The sequence below is a fragment of the Phalacrocorax carbo genome, chromosome 5 (genome assembly GCF_963921805.1).
Source record: "Phalacrocorax carbo chromosome 5, bPhaCar2.1, whole genome shotgun sequence".
In the NCBI taxonomy this organism is placed as follows: Eukaryota; Metazoa; Chordata; class Aves; order Suliformes; family Phalacrocoracidae; genus Phalacrocorax; species Phalacrocorax carbo.
Genome location: NC_087517.1, coordinates 32,113,965 through 32,123,799, shown reverse-complemented (window position 1 = coordinate 32,123,799; position 9,835 = coordinate 32,113,965). Strand labels below are relative to the sequence as shown.

The window sequence follows — 9,835 nt, the reverse complement described above, 5'->3', positions numbered from 1 at the left end:
AATTGAGTGAGTATTTTCTCAACATGGATGGCAGGGTTCCTGGTCTTCCAGTGCCTTTTTATCTCTTTCAGGGTGACAGGCTCAACCTTTTTGGCTTTGCTTAGTTCTACTGAATCACAGCCGGCATTGGTGGCTGTGCAGAGTTAGATCCTAGTCCTGCAGTGGATCTACAAAGGATAAATTAGTTGGACTGCAGATGGGTGTATGTCTCTGCTCACTATAATCACATTACAGGATCATGGCCATCATCTGGAGCTTCTAAAAACAACATTCCCTCATCTGTTTGCCTAGCTGATGCATAACACATATTTACACAGGCTCTCATCTTAGAAGTTTCATCATCTCTTGCGTAGGAGAATGCTAAAATGATGTTTGCACCATAAATGTTCCAGATTCTACACATGCTTTCAGTTGCCCTGCATGGTCCTTCAGGCAAAAATACATGAATATCACTGTCCCATAGAGTAAAAGTAAAAGCAGTACATATCTCATTGGAGTTTTCCAGAATATTCTCAGATCTAAAAGGTCTTGTCCTTCAAATATTGGTGCAGGATATGCATGTGCTCAAAGTGAAATACCTGCTTTAGCATTTTCTTTAGTAGGATGTTAGGCTGATTCACCAAGATGCCTAAAAACAGGATTAAGGTTGTGAAGTGCAGAAGGCAATAGGACTGTTTGCCCACTTCAATTTCTTGAGTCAGAGTTTAATCCCCAAGTCAGAGTTTAGGCACTAATCACAAACTTGAAAATTACAATATGAAATTTTGGAAGGGGGTATCTTCAGGCTGAGTTAAACTGGAACTACATGCTTGGAGGCATTCACAATAAAAGGAGCAAATGCAGCCACAGCTGGGACTGGGGTGTTGCCCAGCCTGAATACGTGCTCCTCTTGTTGTGTGACTGAGAACACCAACAGCATGGAGTTAACAGGTCTGAGGCCCCATAAAATCCCCCTTTGCCCCTCCCTCAGTTACTCCTTGAAATTAACCATCACCAGCCCAATTCAATACATTTTCTAGCCCTAACCTCTTGTTATGATATTTTTTAGTCAAAATCAGTGAGAGCTGGATATACAGTTGACAGTTTCCCATGTCATCATATTGTGTTTTTAATACATATAATTATATTAATGTTCTCTACTCTTTTATTACATCTTGCTATTTTGCAATCATATAGCTAAAGCAAATTAAGAAATTGAACGTACTGTGTGCAACATCTATTTAGGCAACATAAAATAACCCACCAGTCAAGAAAGATGGCTGGAGCTAAGTGTGGAGTTTTCTGGGTTCACATACACATCACTGCAGGAAGCCTGTGGTTATATGAAATCCTTTGGTGATGTACATATATTGTTGTGACTTTCGAAGGCTCTCTGCCTGAACTGTAGCCTCCAACCCACACTCAAGGCCCATGAAAACATGCACCATCTCAGTCCTAATGGGTTCTCAGTATCTCAGCAAGGACAACAATTCAGTCAGTTAATATGAAAGCTCTGGGAATGCTGGTTCCAAAGCAAAAGATTTAGGGGGCTGGGGAGCCAAGGGGGTAAAAGCCTGCTTCAGAAACAATAAAGGTCAAATAGATTTGATAAAACCAAAAGAAACCACTTTCTCCTTCAAAACTTATTTTTCAACAAATCAGTAAATTCCAGTGTGTTCAAGTTGATTTTAGGCAGACAAAAATAGGAGTAAGCACATTGCTGGCTGGACACCAACAGTAGGTGTTATGAGAAGTTTTCTGCTGGGCTCCACAAAAAATTGTTCAACCTTCAAAATTTTATGAAATATTAAGGTTTTGTAATTGTTCTTTAAATCCTTTAACTGACATATAATGGAATTTATGTATAAAGAGAAACCTCAGAATATTCACAGAGGATTATTATTGTGGCTTTTGTACCACTCTGACAACTTGGTTGCTCAAGAACATGGACCTGGTCAATATGGAAAAGTGTGAAATGACAAATAAATGCTTAGGGACAGTACTTTCAGTAATTTTATCCAGCTCCTCCCATACACTCAAATCTCCCAGTAATTTCAGGCCCAACCCTTGACAGTGGCATGGACAAAGGCTAGGTTTGCAACAAAGACAAGGAGTTGAACACTAAAAGAGGATAAGCACGACTTGCTCAAGGAAAACTTTCTGAATGAAGTAATTTACTTCTGGTTTGAGAATAAATAGCTCTGATAGTCCCTGGTCCATGTAAGATTTCTTCAGGCATGCTTTATTTTATTGCACTTTGAAATCTAAAGGACTCTTCAGGAATGGAAGGTTAAACTTGCACATAATTGTTCATGAACCTACAGCCTTATTTGACTAATTTGTCCTAGGCTGATAATCAAATACTAAATAGCCCTGGCTCTTGGAGCAAACATTTTCCCCTAAGGACAAACCTCTTTACTGAACAATAGACTAGAAGTGAGCTGGCACTGTGGAGTTCAAGACAGACCCACTGTAATAAATTAAGTTAGAGCACAGCAATTTGGAGGTAGCAGAAGGATGGCAAATCCCACCCTGTTCCCTAATCTTCCCCAAAGGAACGTATTTATTACAAACTCTTAAAATCACCTTTTGATAACGTTGAACAGCCTGTGAGGGGCCCATTAAGGCATACCAGGCAGACCCATTTTAATCCTTAATACCACTTGAAGATTATCAATTTGAAATGGCCTTGCAGATCTTATAATAATTTTGTAAACTATTAAAAAGAATTAAAAAGCACTACCATGTCTATCTGATGAGAAACATGGGCTCCTCCAGCCTGCCTTACAGAAAACACTGTATCTCTGTGACTGCCTGATGGTAATTCCAGCTGTGGCAATCCAGATTCTCACAGATTCAGAAACTTCCCGAGTTTCACTGAGAGTGAAGACTGTCCTACAGCTCCTGGGTTACTCTCCTCCTCAGGCTGAGTGCAGAAAACTAATTTTCTTTTCTATGTGGGGCACTGTCAACCAAAACCAAGACAGCTAACTCACAACTGCCCATTCTTTTCAGGTTACACAGTAAATGACATTTAAAAGCATGTTGGTTTTTGAGAGTGAGGCTGAAATGGATCCATCTTTCATTTGGTACTTTAAAGAAGCTCTCCAATCTAAATTGCTTAAAGAAGAGAAAACCAAGCCATTCTCTGGCTATAGGACCAGATAGTGGGTAACACTGGCTAGAGGTCTTTGCACCCATTGGTAAAGGCAATGTGAGAATAATCATAATTTCCAAGGGGGCTCAGAGTGCAGACTTTACCAGTCTCCCCACTCCAGAATGGGTGAACTAACCTCTGCTCCTGAAAACCCATGAGATGCATCATAGCAGTTGTGGTTACTGTCTGCACATCCATGGCAGTGTCTCCTGATGCACTTCTTTGGATGCAACATCTCCACACTGCTCCTAAACACAGGCCACTGCATCAGTAACACAATCAGGCTGGAAAAGGAGAGAAAGAAAATGGAGCAAAGTTCAGCCCCACAAATGTGCAGCGGAAAGAAACTGAAATGCAGGTGTGCCTGGTTGCCTGAGGAGAACCCCAGCTGGCTAATTCCCCCTAACTGCTGTCTGAGGAGCATGAGGAAGTGAGGAGGGAGAGGAAAGAACTGGCATGCTGTCCACCTTGTTTAACTCACTGCTGCCTGTGCCACTGGGCTTTTAGAGGAGAGGTCAGCAGGGATAGGACCCATTGACTTGTAAACTTGTAATTGGGTGATCTGGTCCCTTCTCATTCCCTCGGTTGCCTTCACTAAATGAATGACTATCGTATTTACAGGGCTAAAGGAAAAGATATGTGAGCTCAAGAGGAAAGCACAGCATTGCATGTTTGCCCTTCAAAGTAAAGAAACCCAGGAAAGCAGGCACAGCAAACCATAAAGTATACAAGACATGAAACGAGTGGGATGGCTTGGAAAAAATAGGGCACTAATTACCCCAGCTTGAGCCAGATAAGCAGGGCTTTTCACATAGCAACACCCACACCACGTCTAGAGCCGGACCTGCAAGACCAACCTGGGCCTGTGAGCAGGGAGGCATTCAGGCTGAAATTGAGCAGATAAGAAGTGAGGGGAGGCTGCCAAACTCATTTTCACTGGGGATCTGAACCACAATTCAGTCCAGGTGACATTTTACATATTTTCACCATTGTTTTTGTTTAATTTGTGAAAGCAATTACACAGCCAATTGAACAGTGTAAAGCAACTGCTGCAACAGTCAATATTTCAGTGAGGTACAGAGCAGCTCAGCTTTCCCAGTTAGGATATTCAGGCATAGCCCTATGGTGTCTGTACCATCCATCACTGACATTGCCATCTGGCTTACCTGAATCCTCCCCAACTACAGCTTGTGCTGAACAAACCTGACTTTTCTTTGGGTTCCTTCTGAGGAAAACAAGGCAATGAAACACACTGCACTGCTGGAGATATGGACATTGTTAGCTGGTATTCTCAGCTGTTAATTGAAGTGTGACAGGGGACAGCTAAGTGACAGACGAGGCCAAATACACTGGGTCTCTGGGTGGTCACTTTGATGCAGATAATTGATGGCTCACCCTGTTGAATTACACAGTGTAAACATGTAATATTAGACCCCTACAGGACTGCTTTGCCCGCCTGTCACTTCAGCGGGACTACTCTGATGTTTATTCCTGTGCCTGAAATCAAACCTGTTTCTCTTTGGTGTGGTGTGGTACAGGAATGCCTCCTACCCCACAGGCTGGGTCTGAGCCAGCAGGTCCCAGTCTGCTGCCAGGAATGCAGTGGGGCAAACTGGTGATACAGGTGAGTTGCTGAGATAGCGTAACACTGCCAGTAGAGTAGGAGATAACTGTGCACACAAGTACACTGGGAGCTGGTGGTAGTGCCGCTGTGTTACCTATGATAAATAGCCTGTGTCATCGCAGTAGCTGGTCTCCAGATTGAAACAGACTTTTGTGAATCAGCAGGGTCAGCATTTGAAAAGCATGTGAATATTGTGCACTTGTAAATATTTGAGCACATCTGTTTAGCTCCCTCTCAAAAACCACTGGGAAAAACTACTTCACATTGTGCCATGCAATGCTGTTACCCTGCTCTAATTGTCAAATCTGTTGAGTGTTTTTCTCATGCACACAAAAATTAAAAATTACTATCCTCATTCATGATTAATTCAGCTGCAGTGCTGCACTGTGTCACACTGCATTTTTTAAAGTATTAAATTCCACCTCATAATCGGAAGAGTTTTAATTAACTTTTTGCCAGTTCATCTTTTTTTTCTTCCTTCACAGAGCCTCAGATGATCTCCAGAGCTCCTCTCCCTGCAAATATCTCCCCGGATGCTACCAAGAAAGCTGGCATTGTGAAAATTGCCTACACCAACCCAAAACTCGTTGCCTTTTCCATGCCTCCCTGCTGCATGCCTGAGGCCAGTTGCCTGTCTGTGCACAGCTTGCTTGGCCAGGGCATGACAGAGTTCTAACCCATGGCAATTCTTGGTTGCCTGGGAAGCGCATCTGGCAATTACTTCCCTTCAGCCCAAATCTACTAGGAGATACAGGACTGGTCTTTTATATTAAAACTTTAGGGAAGTGAAAGAGAGGACTTCAGAGGAGAAATATTCCTGCCTGTGTGTCTGCAATTTTTCTGTAAAAGCATCTGCCCTCTTCCCAGCACCTGGTGCACCCCAGGATTGCCCCGAACTGCTCATGCACCTCTTCTGGATTTGCAGAGAGGCTTTCCCAGCAGGGACATGTTTTCAGGTAGGAAGAGTCATCATACTCTAGCTTTCCCAGGCTGACCCTGACAAGAAGGAAGGAAAAAGGTTATTAAACCTCATTATTTTCAGAACAGAGCAAAAGGAAAAGACGACAGCATGGGAAGAGGACCCATAGGAGACTCAACTCCCACCTACAGGTTTCATCAACCTTTCTGGACCAGTGTGATTTTTTCGACTCACCTTGGAACTGATTTAAAGAGCCAACAGCCAGGTAGGCTTGACCAGGTTTGGATCTTGGTATAGGACTTTTTCTTCTGAGCAGCAAAAACAGAGAAAAGCAGCAGGAGCTCCTCTCCCTGCCTCTGTCCCTATGGGACCCTGATGGAAAACTGCCTCAGCAACAAGACTGCACTGCCTCTAGATGGCTTTTCCTTGCAGGACCAGCACTTACTCAGCGTATGTCCTTAGGTTTTTCTGACCTTGGCAATATTACAAGGGTTGCATTTTCAAATGGCTGAATTGTTCCTGAGCAATTCCTCCAACGTATTAAGCACAAACGTGCTTTCTGTCAGCATCAGGCATGTCTAATCTCTCCACCTGCTTTCTCCTCCCACAGCTACATTCAGTATCTGTTGAATGGAAAATCCCACTTTTTTTTTTTTGTTTAGTAGCAAATTTCCACTGCAGGCTGAGGGAGCAATCACTCTTTGGAGGAATGGGGGCCAGCAGGGTTAAATTTAGTGTGCTTTCCCCAAGAGGACTTCTTCCTGGGTCCCTGATTTAAAATAACTAGTACCACTGACTGGCATTCTCTCAAAGGGATGCCAGATGTCATCTTTTGGGTCCAAGAGCACCCAGAGCACACCCCTTATGTCACACCATCGGTGGGTGATACCTCTCCTAAGAGCATGACTATGTAGTGAAGCTGCAGGTCTGCTCTCAAGACTGAGATACCTGTAAGGCCAAATGCCTCTTCTTTTACAGGAGTAAAGGTGTCACCTTACAAGCAGGGCCAGGGCAAGCAGGCAAATTCTGGCTGAGAGGGTCTGGTCAGGAGCATGAGCACTTCCAGCCTCTGTGCTTGCTTCCCCAGGGTACATGCAGGTGGCTGTGCTGAAGGGGAGTGCTGTGAGCACCAGTCAGGGCAGAATTGCCCCCTGTGCTTCCCCTGGGATGTCTGAGAGGAGGAAGGCTTTGATGGAGCGCATGCTGCATATGAGTGCTCTGCCTGTCCTCCCTGCCCACACCAAGGCCTCACTTCCCCCATAAATCAGCACTGACAGGTTTTAGGGCAGAATTGGTACCAGTGAGGGATTGAACCCCTCCTGAGGAGCAAAGGGCTGAAGGGAGCTGTAGAAGGGATCCCTCCACCTGCATCAGAATGGCTGTGCCACAACATGCAACACAATAACACTTCTCACCGGGTGCAGGAGCTGAGAGTCAGAGGATACATAGTCTGATAGAGTTGATGCTGCTTAATAAGGCATTGAACATTACAAACAAGACACAAGCAATAGGAAAATGGAAAGCAAACAGAAAAGAAAGGGAGCAGGATCAAATGGACATTTCATTATGGGAATTTCTGACAGTGGTTTGCTGCATATTTGAACACAGAAAGATGGGCAGTAGCCATTCACCAGCTCAGATCCAAAGGGACATATATCCCACCTCTGCAAGTGCACAGCTGATGTGGATTTGCTGCTCTCACTGACACCCTGTAATGTCCATTACTTTTTTACTATTTCTGTATCCCTTTAAGGATCACATTGCCTTGAAAGCTCTCTAAGCCTCTGAAAGGAGCTAGGAGAATCTCATCGTTACTTGGGAGGATAAAATGCAGTTATATTTGATATATGAGGCCAGAAGAAACATCTTCTAAAACATTTGCTTTTCAAGAAAAAAAAAAAACAAGCAAAGGCATTTCTGGCCCAGGGGCATTTTTAGTGGGATTTTCTTAATACTCTTATCCTATCCCCTCCTGCCTGCTTCCCCTCAGCTCTGAACCCACTCATGTGTCACAGGTTGGAAACAATCATTCCCCAGGCCAGAGCAGAGTGAACCTCATCCAGGTGGGAGCTGCCACCTGGGACAAGTCCTCCTTCCAAGTTGATATTTGCCTGGCATAGTTTGTGTCGCTTTCAGGAATGAAAGAAGCTGTACTCACCAAGAGACTTTCATGCCATTATCTTGTATTTGCTGTCAAAATAGTTGTTTGCACACAATAGCTTTACCCCAGCTCTGCAGTGGTCAAACCATTACCAGTCATTTTAGAATAAACTCATGTAATGACTAGGCCCTGGACTATTAGTCCTAAGAGAGTAATCCTGTCTACTCTGGGTTTTAACTAGCACAGGTTTCCAAGGGCTAAGACTGTTTATATGCAAAGGATGTACTGATTTAAACTACACATTCAGTTAAAACTTTGGAGCCCCCACTCTTGATAGTCTGGTATAAACTTGCTGACATCCCTGGCTGCTGCACAGGAAGAAGATGACCCTGTAGGAGTTTAGCTTTTTATGCCTCTGCTGTGGGCCATCTCACCCACCCAGCACAGTGCAGCAGAGCTGTACAAAGCCACCAGCAGTGCCTTTGTAGGGCAGCAGTCTGGTCTTGCTTCTTCTCCCCCATCACAGTTATAAGATGGGAAATGTTGAGCGTTGTATCATGTAGGAGAATCTCCTTTCTCCCCTTTATGCTGAGTTTCTTGGGTCTGCTAATATTAAAAGTAAACTCCTCCATTTGCGGAAATATTTTGCTCTACTTTGCTGCCACCACCAGCAAGCACCCAGGATGGGCAGACTCTCTCCATACTTTCCTATACAGCCTACTGCACTGCCTTAGCTGAAGAGTTGACCCTCTAGTCTGAAACGTAGCCCTTCTATGCCTGAAGTTTGCTTTGGGGATGTTTCAGTGGTATCCAATTTTTCATAAATTAGTACATACAAAATATCGCACATACCTTTTCCCATCAGGGATGCTCCAGGAAAATGTTTGTGCAGAAGGGCCATTTCTTTCAGCTCTGAAGCATGACGGGCTGAGAACAGATATCAATATTTTGTGAAATAACAATAGGAAGGGCCACCAATATGGAATATGGCTGATATTTGTAGGTGAGCACTGCAAGGCTGGGTAAGGGATCTGGACACTTTACCACTAAAATTAACCAAAGATATGCATTTCAGTCCCCTAGACTGATTTGCAAATACTCCTGTGGGTCTCAGATGTACAATGCACGTGTGTAATTGTCAGTTCTAGTTTATTTTTAACAGAATCAAGGTAAGATAAACCAGACAAAAATGCAGGCTCTCAGGTATATCCTGAATTTAGCAGAATAAAGAACAACACCCACCTATCTGCCTGACACCCATTTGAAAGTGCTCAGCAATCCTGCAGGTTCAGCTTGCAGGTTATTCTCAAACAGAAAAGCACACTACCAAGTTTTGGTTGGAACTTAAAAGAAATAGGTAAAAGCAGAGCCAAATCCACAGATTTAAAGGAACCCTTCTCTCCGAACACTGTAATTCTTATTAATTCATCTTCAGCCATCCCTTTTCTGCTAAAGGCTGTCCTCACCAGCCCAGCTACCCAGCCTCATGCCATACACAGCTTTTTTATCTTTCCACTGCCCGTTGGACATTAGCACTGCCCCAGGGGCCAGTGCTTTTGCACAACAGGACTGTTACCGGTCTCTCTGCTTGTGAATCTCAGCTGTCCTGCACTACTGCAAGTGTCAAGGAGGTTCTGTCTGTGGGCCATGGATAGTGGCTTTAAAAGTGTTTTGTTTTGTTTATTCACTAGATTTTCTAGGTATTACAAAGTTCTATATTTCCACCACTTTGGGATACAGAGATGCTTTGGCTGCTGTTTGACCTCTGGTGCATCTTTTTCCATACAAGTGTTTTCCCTTAAGTAATCACAAATGTAGAACATACAGAATCATACAGTATCATTGAGGAGAACATATTCATGCATGAAACACCATTATACTTTAACAAACACTCTCAAAGTCAAGAAAAGGACATAGAAAGAGACTGTATTCTGGAAAAGCTTATCAAAGGGGCAAGTTCAGTGCAAGATGGCCAACAAAATAGTACCAAAAGGCTCTTCAAAAGTTTCCTGACCGTTCAGCATGATGAATTATAATGGACAGGCAGAGGGGAGA

The 9,835-nt window shown here is 43.6% G+C and overlaps 1 long non-coding RNA gene across 1 annotated transcript; it reads right to left on the bottom strand.

The window, feature by feature from the left end:
- Window positions 1–492: 492 nt before the first annotated feature.
- LOC135313688 (uncharacterized) lies at window positions 493–5,794 on the bottom strand. Its single transcript, XR_010373227.1, has 3 exons — window positions 5,669–5,794; window positions 3,273–3,420; window positions 493–628 (listed from the first exon to the last, which is right to left on the bottom strand). It is a non-coding gene; the product is annotated as an uncharacterized LOC135313688 (long non-coding RNA).
- Window positions 5,795–9,835: the final 4,041 nt, after the last annotated feature.